The 20,294-nt window shown below is 46.4% G+C and overlaps 1 protein-coding gene and 1 long non-coding RNA gene across 2 annotated transcripts in view; one reads left to right on the top strand and one right to left on the bottom strand.

Annotated features, from left to right (window-relative positions):
* LOC146831557 (uncharacterized) overlaps window positions 1-20,054 on the top strand; it is a 39,673-nt gene extending 19,619 nt beyond the window's left edge. The window contains exon 2 of the long non-coding RNA XR_014961311.1: window positions 18,918-20,054. This is a non-coding gene — a long non-coding RNA (uncharacterized LOC146831557). The remainder of the gene's footprint in view (window positions 1-18,917) is intronic.
* Window positions 1-20,294, bottom strand: part of DOK6 (docking protein 6) — a 1,435,463-nt gene that overhangs the window by 505,787 nt on the left and 909,382 nt on the right. The gene's annotated exons all lie outside the window — the stretch shown is intronic.

Below are 20,294 nucleotides of genomic sequence, written 5' to 3'. Positions count from 1 at the left end.
TTTCAATGAGTACAATAACCCGATTGATATGGTCAGTAGTGCTGTTGCCAACTATGAACCCATGCTGCCATGTTGTCACTATGTTAGCAATGATACTGATGAGTCATCGGGCCAGTAGTTTTTCAGTATATTTTTGAGTTACAATTGATTAACGATATGGGTTGATATGACCCAGGGTTGGTTGGATCATTTTTTTAGGAAAGGTTATGATGTGAGTCTCACTCCAAAATGAAGGTACAAAGGGCTGTAAATTCTAGAGGGATACCATCTGAAATGTAAATCTTGGTGGTGGGTGCGGCATCTTGCTACTGTATTATGATTGGATTAGGAAAAGCACAAAGGATGTTTGCAACTTTGATTAAGTGCAGCAGGCTCCTGCTCTTTAGGTGAGCTTGTGTTTGGGCTAAGGAAGCCTAAGGTTAGCACCAGGCAGTTGTGCAGACATTTGTCAATGAATGGTTGATTATTCTACAGACTTTTTGTTCAGTAATTGTTCCATACATTTCTATAGTGTTTTAAACTTTGCTAAAAACATACTGCTGATTTATTTGCAATTACAACCAAATAGTGAATTTGTTTTCTCTGATGTGAACTGTGTAAAAAGTATTAGATTTCTAACTCATCATTTAGGCTTTATTTTTATTTAACAAGCATAAAGTAACCCTGTTGACTTTTTAGTCATATTGAAATATTTGACATGCCTCTACAATCAAAATACAGGCAATGTTTCTGTTTTGGAGTTTCCAAATGTAGAGTGTCTCTGCTTCTGAGGACTCATTGTCCACTGGAAATTGACATGATTTCTTCATATAAGGTAGGCTTCATAGATGAAGGACCTTTTATGATAAATGTTGGACTTGGCCCTTTTTGGCTAAAGTTCCCTAAACCTTTTGCTTTCCCCCTAGACCTTTTTTCTGACATAGTGTTGCCAACTTAGATGTTTTGGAAACTTTGAAACTGCTGATCAGTGTGAAAGTGCAAGTGCTCCCTGTATAATGTGTAATGGTAATTGGTTGTCCATGTTTGGTATGTTTGCCTTACTAGTAAAGTCTCTAGTAAAGTGCACTATCTGTGCCAGGGCTGGTAATGCAACTGCTACTAGTGGGCCTGCAGCACTAATTGTGCCACCCACACAAGTAGCCTTAAAGAGGGAACTCAGGCCTGCCATTGCAGTGCCTGCTCGCAGTTTGTTAAACTGCCATGTTGTTCTGACAAGTGCACCCACTTGCCAGACCTTCCCCTTCCCCTTCTATGCACATCAGATTCCCCTATGGTAGGTCCAAGGTACCCCCTGGGCAGGGTGCAGTGCATGTAAAAGGTATGACATGTACTAAGGTGTGTACTATGTCCTGACAGTGAAATAATCTCCATTTCGTTTTTCACTGTGGATAGGCCATCTTGCCCATAGGATAGAATGGGGAGGCTGTGTAATATGCTTTCCAGCCTATCTTCCCAAAGGCTTAAGATGGAGAGGTGAAGTTTCGTGTGCCTGAACTCACAATGTAATAACACATTTTTTTATGAAGGTGGTTTTTGCATTGTGTGTTTAGAAGACACTCTTTTAGAAATGGCTGGGTGTTTGTGCTCTAACATTTCTGTGTTTCTCTGCCTGGTTGTGGATTGACTGTCTGGATATGAAAGTGATAGGATCTGGGGAATGTCTTGACCCAGGGAAGGAGGTGAGACAGCAACAGGCTGACCTGCATCTGGAGTGTTGGGGGAGGAGTAGCCCCTAGAGGTGAAGAGGCCTGGGTTGCTGCCATAAAACAATGGTCCCATCTCCTGCTGAGTGATTGAGAATCCAGACCCCCACTAATCAAAGGAAGAAGATGTCACTGGTAGGGAGGCAACCAGAACCGGTTTGAACAGGGGTCAGTGCCGCCCTGAACACAAAGACTTCAAAGACATTTAGGGAATAACTATGAGAGCTGAATCCCTTGAACTTTGGAGAAATGGATTGATCAAGTTTGAACAAGACTGAAGCTATTTCGTGGTCAAGAGGAACCTTTGCCAAGGAAGAAACAACCAAAGAGACTGAAGGAAAGGACTGACCCTTGCTGTGTGTTCTGGGACTGGCCTGCAGTTTGCTTTTTTAACTAAGGAGAGGCTAAAGGGACTTTGCTGTGTGCTGTGTACCCCCTACTTGAAAGGACTTTGCTGTGTGATGTGTCCGGAAGTAACTTACCCCCAAAGGGCCCGAGGTGAGCTGGATCCCTGTTGCGGAAACTTAGGAACACAAAAGTTTCCAGGAGAGTCTCAGCGACGCTTTGTCCATGTGCTTTTTGCAGCCTGAGACCCTCGTAAGAAGTACCCTGTGATCGCGGGCACCTGGAGTCCAAGCGAGTCTCAGCGATGCTGTGTGCATGTGCTTTGTGCAGCCTGAGAATTTCGTGAGGATTGCCTTGTTAACGTGCACACCTGGAGTCTAAGTGAGTCTCAGCGACGCTGTGTGCCTGTTCTTTGTGCAGCCTGAGACCTTTGTGAGGATTGCCTTGTTATTGTACACCCGGAGTTCAAGTGAGTCTCAGCAACTCTGTGTGCGTGTGCTTCGTGCAGCCTGAGACCTTCGTGAGGAGTGCCCGGCGATCGTGCAACCGAAGCTCAAGTGAGTCTCAGCGACGCTGTGTGCGTGTGCCCTGTTGCAGCTTGAGATCTTCGTAGCATCAGCGGCCCGGACCGGCAGCCCCGGAGGAGCTGAGCCGCTGGCCCGAGCCCCCCATTGCCAGAGTGGGACCTCGAACAAAGCGGAATTGACAAAGATTGCATCGGAGGCCCAAGTGGCTGGAAGAGGAGAGGAGAGCGAGGTCCCACTCACCAGGTAACGTGTGTCGATGCCTGGGGCGGGGTGCGGGCTTGGAGGGAGACGCTCTCGGCCTCTCCCATTCCTGCAGCGTGAGCCTCTGCTTCGGCTCGTATCGCAGCCCGTACTTGCTAAAGGAGTGGCAGTACCGGGGCAGCAGTGCGGATCTGTACTTTTTGTTTACACCATACCCGTGTGGGGGCAACTGTTGACAGAGGCTGACTACGAGTCAGCACGAGTGGCGGAGAGACCGCCTTTGGCACCGTGATCGGTGCTGGAGTGTATTCCGCATTGCATGGTTTCTGCACAACGAACTACCTGATTGTTGTATTACACATTGCATTATTTCTGCATAACAAACTACCTGGTTGTCGTATTACGCATTGCATTATTTCTGCATAACGAACTACCTGATTGTCATATTTTGCATTGAATTGTTTCTGGATAACGAACTACCTGATTAGTGTATTACGCATTGCATTATTCCTGCATAACGAAATACCTGATTAGTGTATTACACATTGCACTATTTCTGCATAACGAAGTACCTGATTGTTGCGTTACGCATTGCATTATTTTTACATTGCAAAGTGCCTGATTCTAGCATTATGAACTGCATAGCATTGCAGTAGGACTGCAGTGGAGCGTTTAGAAGTGCTCATTAATATTGCCAGAACTTACAAGGGCTGGCTGGACTAATAACCGGCCAGGAGGAATATTACAAATACGCATATGTTGGATTTATATTGTGTGGTCTTATCGTATATCTTTTCATATAAATTTATACTCATTTTTATGAAACTTGTGTGGAGTCCATTTGTGGTGTCATCATTGGGTTGCTGTGAGCGTGGTTGCAAATACTTTACACATTTGCCTTGAAGATAAGCCTGGCTGCTCGTGCCAAACGCCAAGGGGGTGAGCGGGGGCTATCTGAGAAGGTGTCCTTCCTTTCCCTGACATGGAAACGAGGGTCCCTATTTGGCCTAAGGTACCTAGCTCAGCCAACCGGGGATCCAGGGTTTAACAATAAACAACAGATGGTGCAAGTAATTCCTCAGTAGGAAGCCGATGCAACACTCTTAAAACTAGAGATGTTGGTCCCTTAGCCTAGACAAGATGAGCTGAGACATGACAAACAGCTAAGATCAGAGTGAGCAAGGACAGAGGAACACATGCCATGAAGCATTACGGCTTTTAAGTTGAGAGCTGAATAATTTGTTGGCATCAGTTTTCTGTTGACCAGGAGAGAAGGGAAGAAATAATTGGTGAAACGGGCTATCCTGTTGATGTTCTGGGATAAGGATAACATGTTGTGAAAGGTGAAAGGTAAAGTTCAGGAATTTTACTCTGGGGGAGAGAATGGGATAGTTTGAGCTCAGGCAAGAGAGAAAGATCCAATTTGTTTTTGAACTGGCTTGTGATGAGGATGAACCCTCTTTTTTGAGAGTTTAACATGAGAAAGTTGTTTGACATACAAAATTGGAGTAGCATGAGATGGGCTTTGGCGGTGTGAATATCTTTGATAATGGATGTATTTAAACATTTGTGTGCTATCCACATACTAGTGAACACGTACAGCAGTATCCACCAGTAGAAACAGGTTTGAGGCAAAATTTGAACATTGCAGTACATAACTGAAGACTTGAGAGACAATGAACATCATTGGTGAGTTCTTTGAGATAATATTTCCAATGTTCCCATACTATACACAGTGTGACATGAAATGGAACAAACTTTGTACGTAATTGTCAAAGCACATTATTTACTCCGTCATTGTAAGTAGCTTGTGGTGGAGGACTGTACTGAACATCACTGAGCATTCAAGTGACAATAGAAAGCATGGGCCACTTGAAATCAAAATTGAACATATACTGTCAAGGATTGTTAGGGAGGCTGTATTCATGCTGAACCCAGAACCTGATTGATAGTAATCAAGCACATGGTTATCAATAATACATTTCATTAGTTGATTAGAAACACAGTCTGCATTTTTTTTTAGCCAGGTTAAGATGAAATCTGGTCTAAAATGATCTATGAGATTTGTGTCCAAGTTTTTTTTTCATGATTGAGTGATCTGGTCTGGTTTTAGTGAATTGAGAAAGATACCCTTGATGAGACACAAGTCATTTTTGTAGAGCTAAACTTTTGACTTATTAATATTAGTTCGGACAGTGTTGTGATAGCAGTTTGTGTGTTTCATCCACTGCATCAGTTGGATAGGTAATCTGTGGTGGTAGGGACATAACTGTTAAAGGTGGTCCAGGTTGCTGGGATAGATTGTTTGGGATTAGAGCAGTTTGGTGATTATTTTTATCTGAGTTTGTATTTCAACTGTGACATTTATTAAAGTTAATAGATAAAGAAGCTAAAGAGTAATTGGCCAAAGAGCTAGTATTAGCATGGATAAAGCAAAAGAGGTTGCTCACAGGATTAGGAAATGTAGAGAACTGCCTCTGAATAAAGTTATTTTTGTTCAAAGTATGATGGTTTATATTATTTCCTGATGGTTTTGAGCTTGTAGAAGAGCATGTGTGACTGTGAACAGCTCCAGACCTTTTCAGTGTTGTGTAAAGTTCTAATGGTTTAATGACTTTCCTCATTATGTGAGTGCTGTTAAAGTTTGAGAGGAGTGACTGCTCCAATGGTGTTGAAAACAATTTTGTTGTAATTTGTCACAGTGCTATCATGGAAGGTTGAGGATGTTGTGAATGCAATCTTGCTGAAAGTTGGGAGTGAGGAGAAATGAAGCGGGGAATTTAATTGCAGAAGGTCTTTTAATGCACAGTAAGGATTTTAATTGAATTACTTTAGTCAGTGTCTACCTTCACATAGGATGGAGCAGCCTCTGGGTTGAGACCTCATCAGCGCTTGTGAGTGTGTATTTAGCTAAAGTTCTGTGCTGCTGCAAAGTGCATGCATATTGTGCGCATCAATGATATTATCTATGCCATGATGCTGCATGTTTGTTGATCCAACATTGCATAGCATGCAAGTCAGGCTGGAGTTTGATGATGTAGAGTTGGTGGTGTGGTTTTGAGATGTGAATGAGGTTGTTATGATTAGTATGCTTTCAGAAAGATATGTTTGGATCATGAAGTGAGGTAGATGATGGACACCTGCTGACCGTGGTCTATATGCACATATGTTGAAAACTCTGAGAACTGTTAATTGGATTTATCTTTATTGACAACCAGAAAATTGCCTCTGGAAGTGGTCTTTCCCCATGCTATTTTGTATACCAGAAGAAAGTGTTCGGTGTGAAAAGAGAAGACATTGTATTGGGCCAATGACAATTCAGGCTTAGATCAGGACTAAGATCTAGTTTGATCAATATAAAGTGATGTTTAAAAATAATCCTGATCCCTACTCGCTGGGAAAGTGGTAGAGAGGCACATTTGAGCAATGGGCCAGTGTAAAAGTGAAAATCATAGTATACAGGAACAAGATCTAGGCTCTCCTTTATGAAAACTGACGCATTGCTGCGGTAAAGCAACCATGGGTCAGAAGAAGTTGTGCTGCAGTATGACATTTTTACGGTTTAAATCTTCTATTAGCATTTTCAAAAATACCAAGTGAATACAGCAGCATATTTTGGTCTTTGGGGGCATACAGCCATCTAGAAGCAAAACAGACTTAATGCCTTGCTGCGATTGGTACATAAACAACACCAAAAAGAGAAAAGAAAAAAAACCAAAGGAAAAACCCCCCCACAAGAGACTCCCCCCAACTCCGCCCCAGCCCCACTCACCCATATGCGATATCTGCAGCAATGTGTGTATAAAAATGCGATCATTTCTCCATGTGTCTCTCCAGCCCAGGGACCTTCAAAAGGCCTTAAAGCCTGAGATACTTGGGGCACGCCAACTCATGGAATTCCTGTGACAACAGCGACACGTAAGGGTCCCATAACTCCTGAAATTCGTCTCCCTTCCCTGCCAGTGTCATGGAGATCTTCTCCATTACCAAAATGTGCCAGATCCTGTGTTGCCAGTTTGTATGTGTGGTTATAGTCGCTGTGCCCCAGTGGGCCAGGATTGCCTGGGCTGTCGCTCCCAGCGCCATTCCAATCTGTCGGCCACAGGTGGATTTTAGAGGGTATGTTAATGGGTTTGGGAGGCCCAGCAGCACGTAGGTTGGAAATCGTGGGAGCTGTGTGTCCAGATGTATGTCTCAATCATCAATGACATGTGTCCAATATTGCTGAAACGGCGGGCAATCCCACAGTATATGTGTTAGGGACCCCTTGTTTCCACAGCCCCACCAGCAGCTGTAGCTATGCGAAGGTTTGATTTTATTGATCCTGACTGGTGTGTAATACCAGTGTGATGTGATCTTAGTGAGTGTCTCTGTAAGGGCCATACTATGTGCTGTGTGGCGGGCCCTGTAGGCGATGCCCTCCCAATCTTTTGCGCTCAGGGATCGCCCCAGTTCCTCCTCCCATCGTGCCCACCCAGCGTGGAATGTGTGAACCTGGGTTTGAAGCAAGATTGTGTATTTTATGAAATGGGGGTGCGCCAGGTCATGAAGTCCAATAGTCAGGTAATAGTATAAAAATAAGTTCTTTATTTCAAATTTTAAGATTCAGCAAAACGGAACAATCACCCAACGCGTTTCATTCCCACACTGGGAACTTCATCAGGGCAACAAAAATAAACTCTGGATTGTACTAGCTCAGATGGCCAGTGAATAAGTTCTGGTATGACATAAACTGTAGGTACTCCTCGTTGTGATTCCAGATTCAATAGGCGTGCATATATAGACAAAAAGAATGTAGGTTAGGTAGTTATAGCAGATGTATGGATTCCATAGACGAAAAATGTTGTGAGAACTCCCCAATATGATTCCAAATTCAAAAGCTTGGTTATAGGAACCTGTTAACCTGATTGATTGATTGATTGACTGATTGATTGATTGATTGATTGATTGATTGATTGTTAAGAAAGCAGTAACATTACTCAAGCGTCCCGAGAAACAGTGTGTGTTATGGTCCAGTGTAATATGCTGGAACAGACCGAAGAGATTGCAGGTATGATAAGTCCTGCATGTGAAGATCGTACCGAGGAATTGTCAGAAGCGTCAAACAACGGCTGGCATTGGGGTTGGTTGCGCAGGAATACTACTAATTGAAACTGGCTTGAGGTGCGGAATTAGAGGTCTGATGTTGTTTCTCTGGACTAGATTGCGTATAAATCTGAAATCATGCCTTTATCAGACGATTTGGCCAGGAGCCACCTTTCATACTGAGTCAAACGATGCTGCGCCTTGGTGCAATTGGAGGGGTGCATGATCCAATGTCTCGATTGAAGATAGTGAAATCGTTCCGAATCCGGGAGCCCACAGTCTTCTCGTAGTTGGGGGAATGAGAGTAGGCCCTCTGAATTAAAGAAATGGCCCATGGAGCAGCATTCTGATGCTCTCCAGATTGTAAAATACACCACTGTAAATCCCGGGGTGAAGTCTGGGTTCTCGAAAAGGGGAGTCAGCGGAGATGGATAAGTAGTCAGACCCATTCTAATGCTAACACTATCCCAAGCCGTTATGTTTATTCGGGTTATTGCGGACAGGTACTGGCTTCTTGGACTGTGTGCTTTGGGGTGAAATGGAATCTTCTAGAGGGCCATGCCTGCCACCGCTCTATCCTGGAAAAGCCAGTGCTTCTCAGATTCTGAGCGACTCCATTCCACCAGATATCGCAGTTGCGCCGCCTTAAAATAGAGTTGTAAATCCGGGATTCCCAGCCCACCGGCTTCGGGGGGGGGAGATAGCTCAGGGAGCGCTTCATGAGCGGCTTCCGTCCCTGCCAAATGAACTGCGCAAGTTCTCATAGGAGTTTAGCGATCGTACCCCGTGGGGGAGAGAGTGGCATGGTCTGTAAGAGATATAATATCTTGGGAAGGGCCGTCATCTTAGTTTTAAGCCGCTATCCGACCCAGCCAAGAGATTCGAAGGTGTTTCCACTTCCCCAGGTCACTTCTTATTTGTCGAAGAAGTGCCTCGTAGTTGCTGTCTAATGTTGCTTGAATCGTGCTGGCTAGGTTGATCCCCAGATACGGAATAGTCTCTGAGGTCCACAGCACCAGGAACTGGGATGCAAGGAGGTCCACTGTACCCTTAGGCACCGAGTGGTTAAGTGCTTGAGATTTATTGATGCTGATTTGGAACCCAGAGACTGCCCCAAAAGCCTTCAGCTCCACCAGAAAGACCGGTAGAGAAATAATCAGGTTCGCCAGGGATGTCAGGACGTTGTCGGCAAAGAGACTGATGGAATACCTATCTTCCCCGAATTGGACGCCGACGATGTCCTGATGATCTCGGATCCTCTGGGCCATGCGCTCCATATACAGAGCAAATAATAAGGGCGAGAGCGGGCATCCCTGACGGGTGCCTCTGTGTATGGAGAAGGGGGTTGAGGTAAAGCCATTAATCCAGACTGACGCAATAGGGGCTTGGTAGCAATTTAGGATTCGGGTTTTGCATCTGTCCCCGAACCCAAAGTGAGCCAGTACCTGGTTGAGGTACGGCCAGTGGACCCGGTCGAATGCCTTCTCGGCGTCAACTGCTAAGAGCATATATTCCCTCTGGAACCTTTTCACTTTGTCAATGATATGCAGCACTCTCTTAGTATTATCGCTGGCCTGCCTATGAGGAACAAAGCCTGCTTGGTCCGGGTCCACTAGGAAGGGGTGACAAGTGTTGATTCTGTGGGCTATAATACTCGTATATAATTTAAGGTCAATATTAAAGAGGGAAATAGGCCGGCTAGAGCTGCAACGTTGTATGTCCTTCCTGGGCTTAGGGAGAACTATTATAGAGGCTTTAAGCATGTCAGACGGGAGCGACCCGGGATCTGAAAAGGAATTATAGAGTTTTGTGAGGACAGGGGCTAGAGTGGAGCAAAAGGATTTGTAAAAGGCTTCTGAGATCCCATCTGGGCCAGGCGATTTAGCACGTTTAAGGTGCACTATCACCGAAATGACCTCCTTGATGCGAATGTCCTCATCAAGGGTCTCTGCCTGATATGCGGTAAAAGTCGAGGTCTTGGCCCCCTTCAGATATTGGCATCCGGCCTCTGCGTCCAGGCGTTGGGAATCATGTAGGTGCTTGTAAAAGTCCTTGAAGGCATTCACTATGTCTGGGCCTTCAGTGACCAGGTACCCTGCAGGGGAATAAATCTCGGAGATTCCATGTTCTTATCTTTTAGCCTGGAGGGTATTAGCTAGGCACCAGCTGAACTTGTCTCCCCCGATACAATATGAGTGCCGTAGGCTGAATGCGAGTATTCTGCCCTGTCTGTGTCTAATGCTGCTAGTTGTGCGCGCATGTTGGATAGTTGGCACCAGACCCGTGGGGCTCCCGTGCCCCGGAGTATGCGTTCAACTTCCCTGGTTTGCCCAGTGAGGTCATCTCTCTTTGCCCAACGCAAATTATTATCTGCTGAGGGGATAGCAATGAATTCCCCTCTAATGACAGCCTTGAGTGCTCCCCATAGTGTTGCATGTGATGTTTCGGGGGTTTCGTTATGGGTAAGATAGTCTTCAAGTGAGTGCAGAATTTGGTTTTTAACCTCCTTGCGTAGTAGCATCAACTCTCGTAACTACCAGGACCTGGGGGGGAGAGCAGTCGGGGGGAGAGAAAGTGAGAGTGTGACCGCCCTGTGGTCGGACAGCGCAGCTGTATGTATTTCAATGTCTTGTGTGAGTGGAAGAATTTCCTGCGTACCCAAAAAATAGTCCAGTCTGGCATATGTTTTATGGGCATTGGAATAGTATGAAAATGCTATGGACTGTGGATGTTTAGCCCTCCATAAATCCACCACCTCCAGCTGCCCCAGTGGCGCCCGACCCTCTGTGGACAACGCTCCTGACTGGCTATACCTCTGTGCCGATCTGTCCATCGAGTTTTCCAATACTAGATTAAGGTCCCCTCCCAGTAGTACTAGTTGGTCCCCAGAACCCAGTGCTCTCTCCAGTGCCCCATTTAGGAACCCTTCTTGTTTCTCATTGGGAGCATAAATTGTACCTATTGCAAGTGACCTCCCTGCAATGAAGAACCTGTATATTAACAGGTGCCCCCTGGTTTCTTCTATCTTCTGCTCAATCACCCCTCAGAAGGACTTGGCCACCAGGATTGCCACTCCCGCTGATTTAGAAGGGGCAGATGAAAAGAATTGCTGCAGGAAGGCCCTAGATTTCAGTCTGTGACAGTCCACATAGAGGAAGTGGGTTTCTTGTAGTAGGCATATATCTGCCTGAGAGGACTCAAGGTGATTAAGTATCGCCCACCTTTTGATCGGGTTATTGAGCTCAAGCACATTGAGTGTTAAAATGTGAAGAGTGCTTCCTGTCATGTGGGCAACGAACCGGTGTCTGATCTGTTCAACCCCGACCCTCTACCTCCCCTCCTGAGAACCCAGGAAATTATGCTGTGCATGTTATCAGCACAGTGTATAAAAATAGCGCTGCCCCTGTGTGGGTGAATGTAGGCCCCAACAAATTCCCTTTCTGAATTAACAAACAACAACAATAGGAAAAAATAGAAATACATTCTTACTTCTAGTCCTGGGGAATATTGAAACCACATAGTAAGTCTAAAGGGGTGATGTAATGTGGTCAGAGGCTCGACTCTCCCTTAGCTATACATTATGCAGAAGTTGGGTCCAGGTTCAAGGGGCAACAGTTTTGGCCAATGTGGAATGGACTGCTTCCAAAGCTGCCTGCCGGCCCTTGGCGATCTCCTCAGGGTCTGGCTTTGCTAAGGCACAGCGCCGTCCCACTCTCTGCCAGCTGTTTCTCTTTGCTCTTTGAGAGGAGGGTGGTGTGTCCCCCAAGGGCTGCTCCTCCGGGGGATCTATTCCCAGAATGCTGCATGTCTCTGCGAGTGAGCGTAGTTGAAGTAGCTTTCCCTCCAAGCTGAAAATTAAGTGAAAGGTATGGCCCCAGGAGTAGGAAATGCCCAGGCTGCGGAGTTGTGCTGTCGTCAGGCAGAACGAACGGCGTTTCTGCAGGGTGAGAGCCGCGAGGTCCTGAAAAAGGGTGGGGGAGTGGTTTTGGAAGACAATAGGGTGCGAACTGTGTGCCATCTTCAGAATATCCTCTTTAACTTGAAAGTCATGCACGCAGACTAGTAAGGAGGGCTAGAAATGCTCTGCCTGGGGAGGCCCACCTGGTGTGCCCTGTCCAGTTGAGTCGGAGATTGCAGAGGGCCCCCCAAAATGTGGTGGAAAAGATCTCGGACAAAGCAAACAATGTCATCCCACTCTGCCCCGGACGCCATCCCCTAATGCCCACATTGTTTCTCTGGGAGCGATTTTCTAAGTCTTCTAGATGTGCCCGCATGTCGATGTGCTGTTCCCGGAGTCGGATAACCTCCTGTTGAAGGGACTCTGTCTCTTCATCTCTCCGGGTCTCCTTGATCTCCTGGGCGTATTCACTTTTTAGAGAGTGGAGTTCATCTTGAAGGGAGGTAAATAATGCCTCCATAAACGACTGTGTCACTGGTTCTTCCATGGTGTGTTGACTAAAGGCCAAAGTGCACTCAAATTTAAACGTTTTTTCAAAAAATAAGTTAATAGTGTGCTCTAAACACCACGACGAACGTCCAAATCGTCACATAGGAAAATATAAACGAAAGTGCATCAAGAGAAACTCCCTCTTGCTGGTGTGAGCACTGTAAACACAGCAAACGAGTTGCTACTCAATTTAAACCGATGTGTAAATTCAGTTTTCAAAGCTCATGCAAGTGTTCTGTGTTTCAAAAGTTTTTTATTGCATTCTATCCATGCAAATGGAGTTCAATTGGAATCAAAATATTCTGAAGAAATCAACATCATCTATAGCTGACATAAGTTCATCAAAACCCAATGCATTTCGGGTCAAATCCAGACCCTTCGTCAGGGGTCATTGATCCATGCTAAAAAAAACAACAAAAGAAGCAATTCAGCTAATATGTCCTCATGACTGAATTCATCAACCTATATGTATTAGAGAATAAACCTCTCGTTACAACATGCCCAAAAGTTCACATGCTTTCTAAGAATGTGTGAAAATAAATGGAAGAACGTGAACGTGATAGTTCGGTGAGACAAAGCGTGACCAATAAAGATAACGTGGTAGAAAAAACGGTTGCTGCAAAATGAAAGAGAAACTTTTCGGAGTGTCTAAAGGATAAAGTAATCTTTGCGCAAGTTCCAGCAGACTCATTACTGTGAGATTTAGTTATAAGCTACCCCCTCACCAAGTGCATAAAAAAATCATTTTGTGCCGAGATAAGCAGAGATACGCTTGAGATTTAAAACTGTGCGTGGCAGACTCACCGAGTATGGGAATTGTGCATGGCTGCTCAGCCAGGGACGTGTACGTGACGTAAACAACGTAACCCCTTAAGAAACCAAGATCAGTGGAAATAGAAAGCGGATCAACGTGACAATTACTAGACATAAAAAACATACTTAAATGAAACCTATACGATAAAATTATCTAGAAAACATGGTTAGACAGCCTTAATTCACATGAATGTAATTAAACATTAGAGATTTAACCAAACATGTAAAGAGATATTATTCAGATATATCACATGTAAGTGCTGTTTACAAAAAACAACTGTATTCAATCCTGTCGTTCAATCCCATCGGTTGGAGAGATTGCAATTTTTTAGTCCAGAAAAATTCAGAACGTGCCAGTGATTTAACAGGATCATGCTCTCCTGAAGGTTTTTGCGCTTCTAGAATAGTGAAACGTAGTTGCGCTATATTGTGCCTTGCTTCTTTCCAGTGTGTTGCGAATGATGATTTCTCATTCATTAAACGAATGTTGCTCTTGTTGCTTCCATGGTGTGATCTGATTGGGACCCTGTCCCACCTGACAGTGTGGCTGCATCCTCTCACTTGGCCCCCTGGTGCGAGACAGGAGGTCTTTAATCGAGCGGTCTTTTTTGGGGTGCCCAGCTGCCATCGTAAATGGATCAGCTTTGCCAGTCGCCCGGGGTCTTCAGGTTTGTCGTGCATCTTCTCGTGATGTCCGGCTGTTGTCCCAGAACTCGCCCGGTTAATCAAGTTGCGCCGGGGAACTGCTCCCAGTTTGGGCGGCCATTTGCCCCTCATGCAACCCTACTGTAGTAGCCCCGAAGTTGGCAGCAGCGTGTGAATGGGCCTTCCTGGCAGCGCCCCTCAGGCCATGGCTCGCTGCTTCCCCCATGTCTTTGGGTCCCCGGCATGTAATAACAGTGGAAGACGTCGGGCTTTCCGGTGTGCTTCTCACCAAGTTGGCTGCACCCCCTTTGCTGCTCCCAGTGGTGCGTGCCCACCATGGGCCGATCCACCCATCGTAAAGTAGAGTGGAGGAACATGCTCAGGAGGCATAGAGCAACCACAAGTCTCCCCACAGCTCCGCTCTGGAACCCGAGCACCTCACTTCCATGTGCGTCAGGGATGTCGTGGCTGAAAAATGCTCTCCACCGGCCCTTCACACTGTGGGGGGGTGTGTGTCTTGACAGGAACTGGGGTGCCTTCTGATCTGTGCGTGGTGATGGGGAGACGCAGGACAGCGCGGGCCATGGCCTACCTCCCTTGCAACTCCAAGGCCGTGGTCGCAGTGCTTGCCTCCAGCCTACCATGTCACTACCAGCCTCCTCTCCATTACCGCCTGGGGGCCGTCGCTCCATCCTTAGTATGCCGCCGGTGTGGGACGCTTGACACGGGCCGGTCCCCCCGCAGAGAAGAAGTCGCAGCAGGGAGGTCAAACTCCGGATGGGACCACCTAGGCGCCACCTCGCCCCTCCGACTCAGCCCGAACAGCTTGTCTGGCTGTGCCTGTAAAGTACGGCCACACAAGGCCTCACCCTCGGCCAGGTGTTGCTGTGTCCAGTGCAGGCCCTATGTGAAAGGGGTGTGCGCTGCGACATGCACACATACCCATGGTCCACCTCCCCCAGTCTTGGAGTGGGAGCCTCGGCACCGTCGCAGCCCAGCTTCAGCCTTGGACGCGTGCTGCGGCTGCTGCAGCGTACTTCCCCGCTGCCGCCGCCAACAGACCTCGCTAGCTGTCTCTTAGTGTGATCATTCGGGGTCACTCTGACACCAGCCCTCTCCGCTGGTGTTAGCGGCCCCCCCGGTGCTGCGTATGCCCCGGGCTGTACCCGGGAAGCGCTGTTTAGAGCGGCGGCGGGCAGGAGAGTTGTCAAGGTTCGACTTGTCTCTGCGCCATCTTGGCCACACCCCCAGTACGACATTTTTAAACAATTTGGATGCGGCGTATTAATGATACGATGCACCATAGTGTAAGGTTTCATGGTGCTTCCCAAAAAATTACGCTTCCGTGGGGGATGCATGACGGAACCAAGCAAACCATTACCATGCATGGCTTTACAAAATGGTCATTACAATGAAAACAACACTACCACACAAGTCTTTACCATGCAAGTCTTTACCACGCATATGCCTTTACCACACATGTCTTTACAAAAAGATTTGCGTTGTTAAAGCACAAATGGTAAAGTCATATGTCTGGTACATGTTTTCCCTGATCCCAGGCCTGAGCCCTAAAACTTTCCTCCGGTGCAACCCCCTCTGGCCCCAGCTCTTAAACAAAATACCGGTCCCAGCCTTGAGCCCTAAAACTGGACCCTGGCACAACCCCCCTAGCCCATTTAAAAAATACCCGACAGCAGCCCTGAGCCATAGAACTGGACCCTTGGTGCAACACCCCCCACCCTCGGCACCCAGCTCTTCAAAAAAGAAAAACAGGGCCCAGGCCTGAGCCCTAAAACTGGACCCCTAGTGCAACCCCATGGCTCCCTGCCCTTATAAAAAATGCTGGCCCTAGCCCAAAGCCTTAAACCAGGCCCCTGGTGCAACCCCCCTCCTCCAACCCCCAGCCCTTAAAAAAAACACCCCCAGCCCAAAGCCCTGAAGCTGGACCTGGCCATGAACCCCCACCTACCCTACGCCCTCATGTGCAATTCCCCTTACCTTATGATGAGGCAGCTCTTTAAGACTTACGAGTGGCACAGGTCGTTTTTACGTAAAGAGGAAACGTAAGGGTCTCTTCGCTCCTCTAAAGACGCTAATTGTCACACATATGCCTTAACCACCACCACCATTACCACGCATATGCCCTTACCACCAGTACCCCATATATGCCCTTACCATGCAAACCTTTACAATGTATTTCTTGTAAAGTCATGTGTGGTAAAGGCATATGCGTTGTATAATCATGCAGGGTAAAGGCTATGAGTGGTAAAGGTACACATGTTGTAACAACCATGTGGTAAAGGCTATGTGTGGTAATAGCTGCGTTGTAATGGCTGTTTCCTTTAAGTGGGACAGCTGCCACAGAGAACACTGACACATGTGCAGCAAAAGAGAGGCTTGGTTAGTTTGCGGCATGTAAAGCAATGCAAATCACTCTAGCGTCATGGGTCAAAAATCACTTAAAGAGTGAAGCATCGGAAGAGTAAACATTTCCCCATACCTCAAAAGGGAGAGATGGAGCATGCAGCAGCAGCCAGGGCAATAACCTAAACAACCCCAGTACCAGCCAGAATGTCCAAACTGACCCCCAGGGGAACAGGAAGAGTAATTATAGTGAGGAGGAGAATCATATTCGGATAACCGAAGTGACAGGGTATGAATAACAACTCTTTGTCACCTCCAAATTGCCATTAGGCAATAAAAAGGCCATTTGGCAGTTCATTGTGAAGATAAACAGTATCAGGCAAGCTAAAGGGACAGTGCTAGAGTGTAAGAAGTGCTGGCTCAATTATAAGCGTAGGATCAAGGAGAAACAGACCAAGATCCTGAAGACAGCCATGCGGACAAGAGGGGGCAGACCTGAGGACCAGGAGGATCTTATGCCCTTGAATGAGCACGTGGCATCAGTCATCCTGGCAGAGTTAGTGGCAGGAGTTCTCGGACAGGACATTGCTGGCTATAAGGACCAACAAGATCTACAGGGTAAGAGGCAACGAGGGACAATATGACCAAAAATGTCATACTCTGCAGTGCAGCAAGCAACATTCCTGCACTGCACTGCGCTGAGTGTCCATTCATACATTATAGAAATGTAAGTCAAAATGTGCAGTCACATGTTGCATAGCACAGTCCAGCTCCATCAGGTTTGTCCAGTCCATGTGTGATATGCAGCACCAGTTCAGGTTTTCCTTTGTATCCTGGGACTTGTAATGTAGTGTATAACATTAGTGACCAGGACTACAAGTCCCCCAATACAAAGCAAAAAATCAGGAATGGAACACTCCATCAAGCTTGGACACTGGAACCCTGCCCACCCCGACTTTGACAATGCATGCCCTCTTGCACCATGAGGCTAGTGTGTCTGTGTTTGGGCTAAATCTGGCCTGCAAAGCAATGAAATGGGGTTGCCAGAGGATTAACTCCTTATTTGAGAGGGCTTCCGGGTGTGGAATATGTGAAGTATCAATACATAGGAAAATGCAAAGAGCATGAAAGTACAAAAAACGCATCTGTACTGATGTGCAGGATGAGAGCAAACAGGTGTCAGCTGCCAAGGTATAGACCACCCTACCTCCTGTCATGCACAAATTGAAAATGTGGTGAGGGTGAGTGCAATTGATGCACGCTAAAGGACCATGAGTGTTTGTTAGAAGAATAGAAGGTGTGTGAGGCTGGTGGGCACCTGAGAGTGTAATGCAATGTAATTGCGGCTGGGCATAATGAACTGGCATGTTTCTGAATGGGGAGACATTGCATAGCAAGGAGGTGAGAAGTGATTTGTGTATGGAAATGTAGCCTAAATCATACTCATGCACTACTGTGTCTGATAGTGTCAAACTTCTGAGGGATGCCATAGAAGAGGGTATTGGTTTCCTAAATCCACAAGTGATGTGGACTTTGGGGAAGATCTAGCACCTATCAGAAGGGATTTGGAAAGGGAAATGCCTGACTATGCCATACATGTCAAAGCAGGAGGATATCAAGCAGGGATTTATGAAGTGACTGGATGAGATCTGTGTCCATAAACATGGGCAGGTCTTAGTGATGTTTGGAGGTTGAGGTGTATGGGCCTACTTAGGTGACCAACCTGTGTAGGTACATGTCAAAGAATATCATAACTACCAACATGTGGGCCACAGCTTCAGCCATAGCACTCAGATACAGGCATCCATGTCGCTCAATTGCAAATGGTGACTCACATTGGGGGTGTTGGTGATACATGTGAGTCAAATGATCATCTATGTGCCATTAGTTTGTGACAGAAGGTTGAGTCCCTGGGTCCTCTAGAGGAGTGGAAATGAAATCATGTACAAGTACAAGTAAGTGGGGCTGAGTTGAGCGATGTATGATACTCAACAAACAAATCTGGCAATGACAAAATGGGGTGAGGGTCTGTGGTAGCAACTTTCCTAGTTTGACTGAGCCTATCCCCTCAGAGTTGGTATACAGTGCCTACAGTACAGAACTATGGAGACAACTGAATGCATAATGAAATGACATGAGTTTACACATTTAGGAAAACCATGGTAAGTATATGACCTCAGACATACCTGCAATGTAACAAATTTGCTAGCTGTGTAGTGTTGCGTGGATGCATTTCAAATATGAGCACTTTGGCCACATGAATGCACAATGTGCATACAAGACAGTACAACAATGTAGACTAGGGTGGTGTACTGCCTGAAAGGCAGAGTACAGGATCAACAATAATGCATGACCAAAGCCACATCATTTACTCAGGGGTTGTGGGCTGTATAGTGGCCACAGGCAACGCAGGCACCTGGTGACTTGGTGCAATGTGCACAGTAGTGGTGTCAACAAGTGAAACTCCATTCAATATAGCCATCATGAAAAAGAAAGGCAATCACCAAAGCATAAGTGGACCTTACTTCAACTGATCCTCCCCAGCAGAATAGCCTAGCAAGCTGTTTTACTGTCTTGCAATGTGTGGTATGACACAAAATATCACCCTTGTCACACAGTGGTCCTGTGAACAATGAAGAGATAATGCCATCTGAAAGGCAACTACAATGAATCTTGGCCACAATGTTGAACTGAAAGTGAATGAGAAAAACATCTGTATGTCAGCCAAAGTAACTTATTTCAACATCTAGCATAGATCAACGTTAACGTATTCCAATTCCATTGCAGAGAGAGAAACAACACCTCCTGACCAGCAGCCTGTCTTGGATGACCAATCTGTTGGTGATAACATCCTGCCCCCCATGGATGATGACACCATTGAGCAACTCCTGGACTCCAGTGGAACACCTTCTCCATTCACGGCAAGGGGTGACAGCATCACTGAGTCTCCAGAGGAACCGCCTACCACAGAACATGCCCCATCTACTAGCCAAAGTCCAAGTTTGGACTCCAAGGACCCCAAGTTGTTTTCAAAACAGTGAGCAGTAAGAGTCCAGCAGCAGCTGGGTAATGAAATGCAAGCGGGGATTGAGCTCAGGATTGAGCTAGAGGCAGTCCGTAGGTGCCTTAGTCCCAATAAGAACTCTTCTGAAGCAATCACAGGCACCTTCCCTTTGCACAATAAAATGGCCGAGTCCCTGGCTGACATTGCTGATGTCATGAGGCACACGCAACAACAACAGCCCTGCCAATGTGACACCAGAGAGGTTGACACCCAGCTGGGGGTCATCAACACCATCCTCCAATCTATGGAGCAGAAGCAGGACTCTTACATTGTTACTATGGGTGCTTTCCACCACAATGCTTTTGCCTTGCTGAAAAGCCATTAGGCCCTTGTCAGATCTGTGCTGCCCTCCTTGCTGGCACAGACTTATGCTGCCGGGTACAGTGGAGCCACATCTTCAGCCCTTGATATGTGCATGCCTCAGATGACTCCTTCACAAACACCACCACCCTCAGGGTAGACACAACACATATCGGAGGAGTAAGATTTGGACTTCACCAATTTCTGGCAGTGATCTATCCAGCAGCATTTGTCTGTGCCTCTTGGCTAGTTTCCCATTGGACCTGTGTCAATTTATCATGCCATCACCCTCATCAATTGGTACTGTCCCCTTTTTTGTATGTCGACCTGTTAATCTGATCTATTTGCAGACTGTTGATGAGGCCTACCTTCCCTAATGGCAATTTGGACCTCCTCCTCACTGAATACTCCGCTCCTCGACATGTCACATGACATGTATCCCCCATGGACTCTGTCTGGACATCCTTTGTCTCTCAAACAAATGTTGGGGTTCTTGCTGCAAGGACTGCCACTTTGAATTAGCCTATGAACATACCTGTAAATAAATGCACTACCTTGAACCTGCATGTTGGATGTCTGTTTCAGATAGGACTAACAACACCCTGGTAGACTTGCAGACCTAAAAAGCACTGCATACCATCTCAAGGTAATTGTACAACAGTACCTATCAAATGCTCTTGTTGGACAAGGCCAAGCATCATGGACCTTCCCTGCCATGGCATTATGTTGCAAATCCCTTTTGACATTTTGAACGTCATGATGTGACAATAAGCATTGGTACCTTGAGTGCCACACAGTGA

The sequence above is a fragment of the Triturus cristatus genome, chromosome 5_1 (assembly GCF_964204655.1).
Source record: "Triturus cristatus chromosome 5_1, aTriCri1.1, whole genome shotgun sequence".
Taxonomy (NCBI): Eukaryota; Metazoa; Chordata; class Amphibia; order Caudata; family Salamandridae; genus Triturus; species Triturus cristatus.
This window is presented reverse-complemented; position numbering and strand designations above follow the sequence as displayed.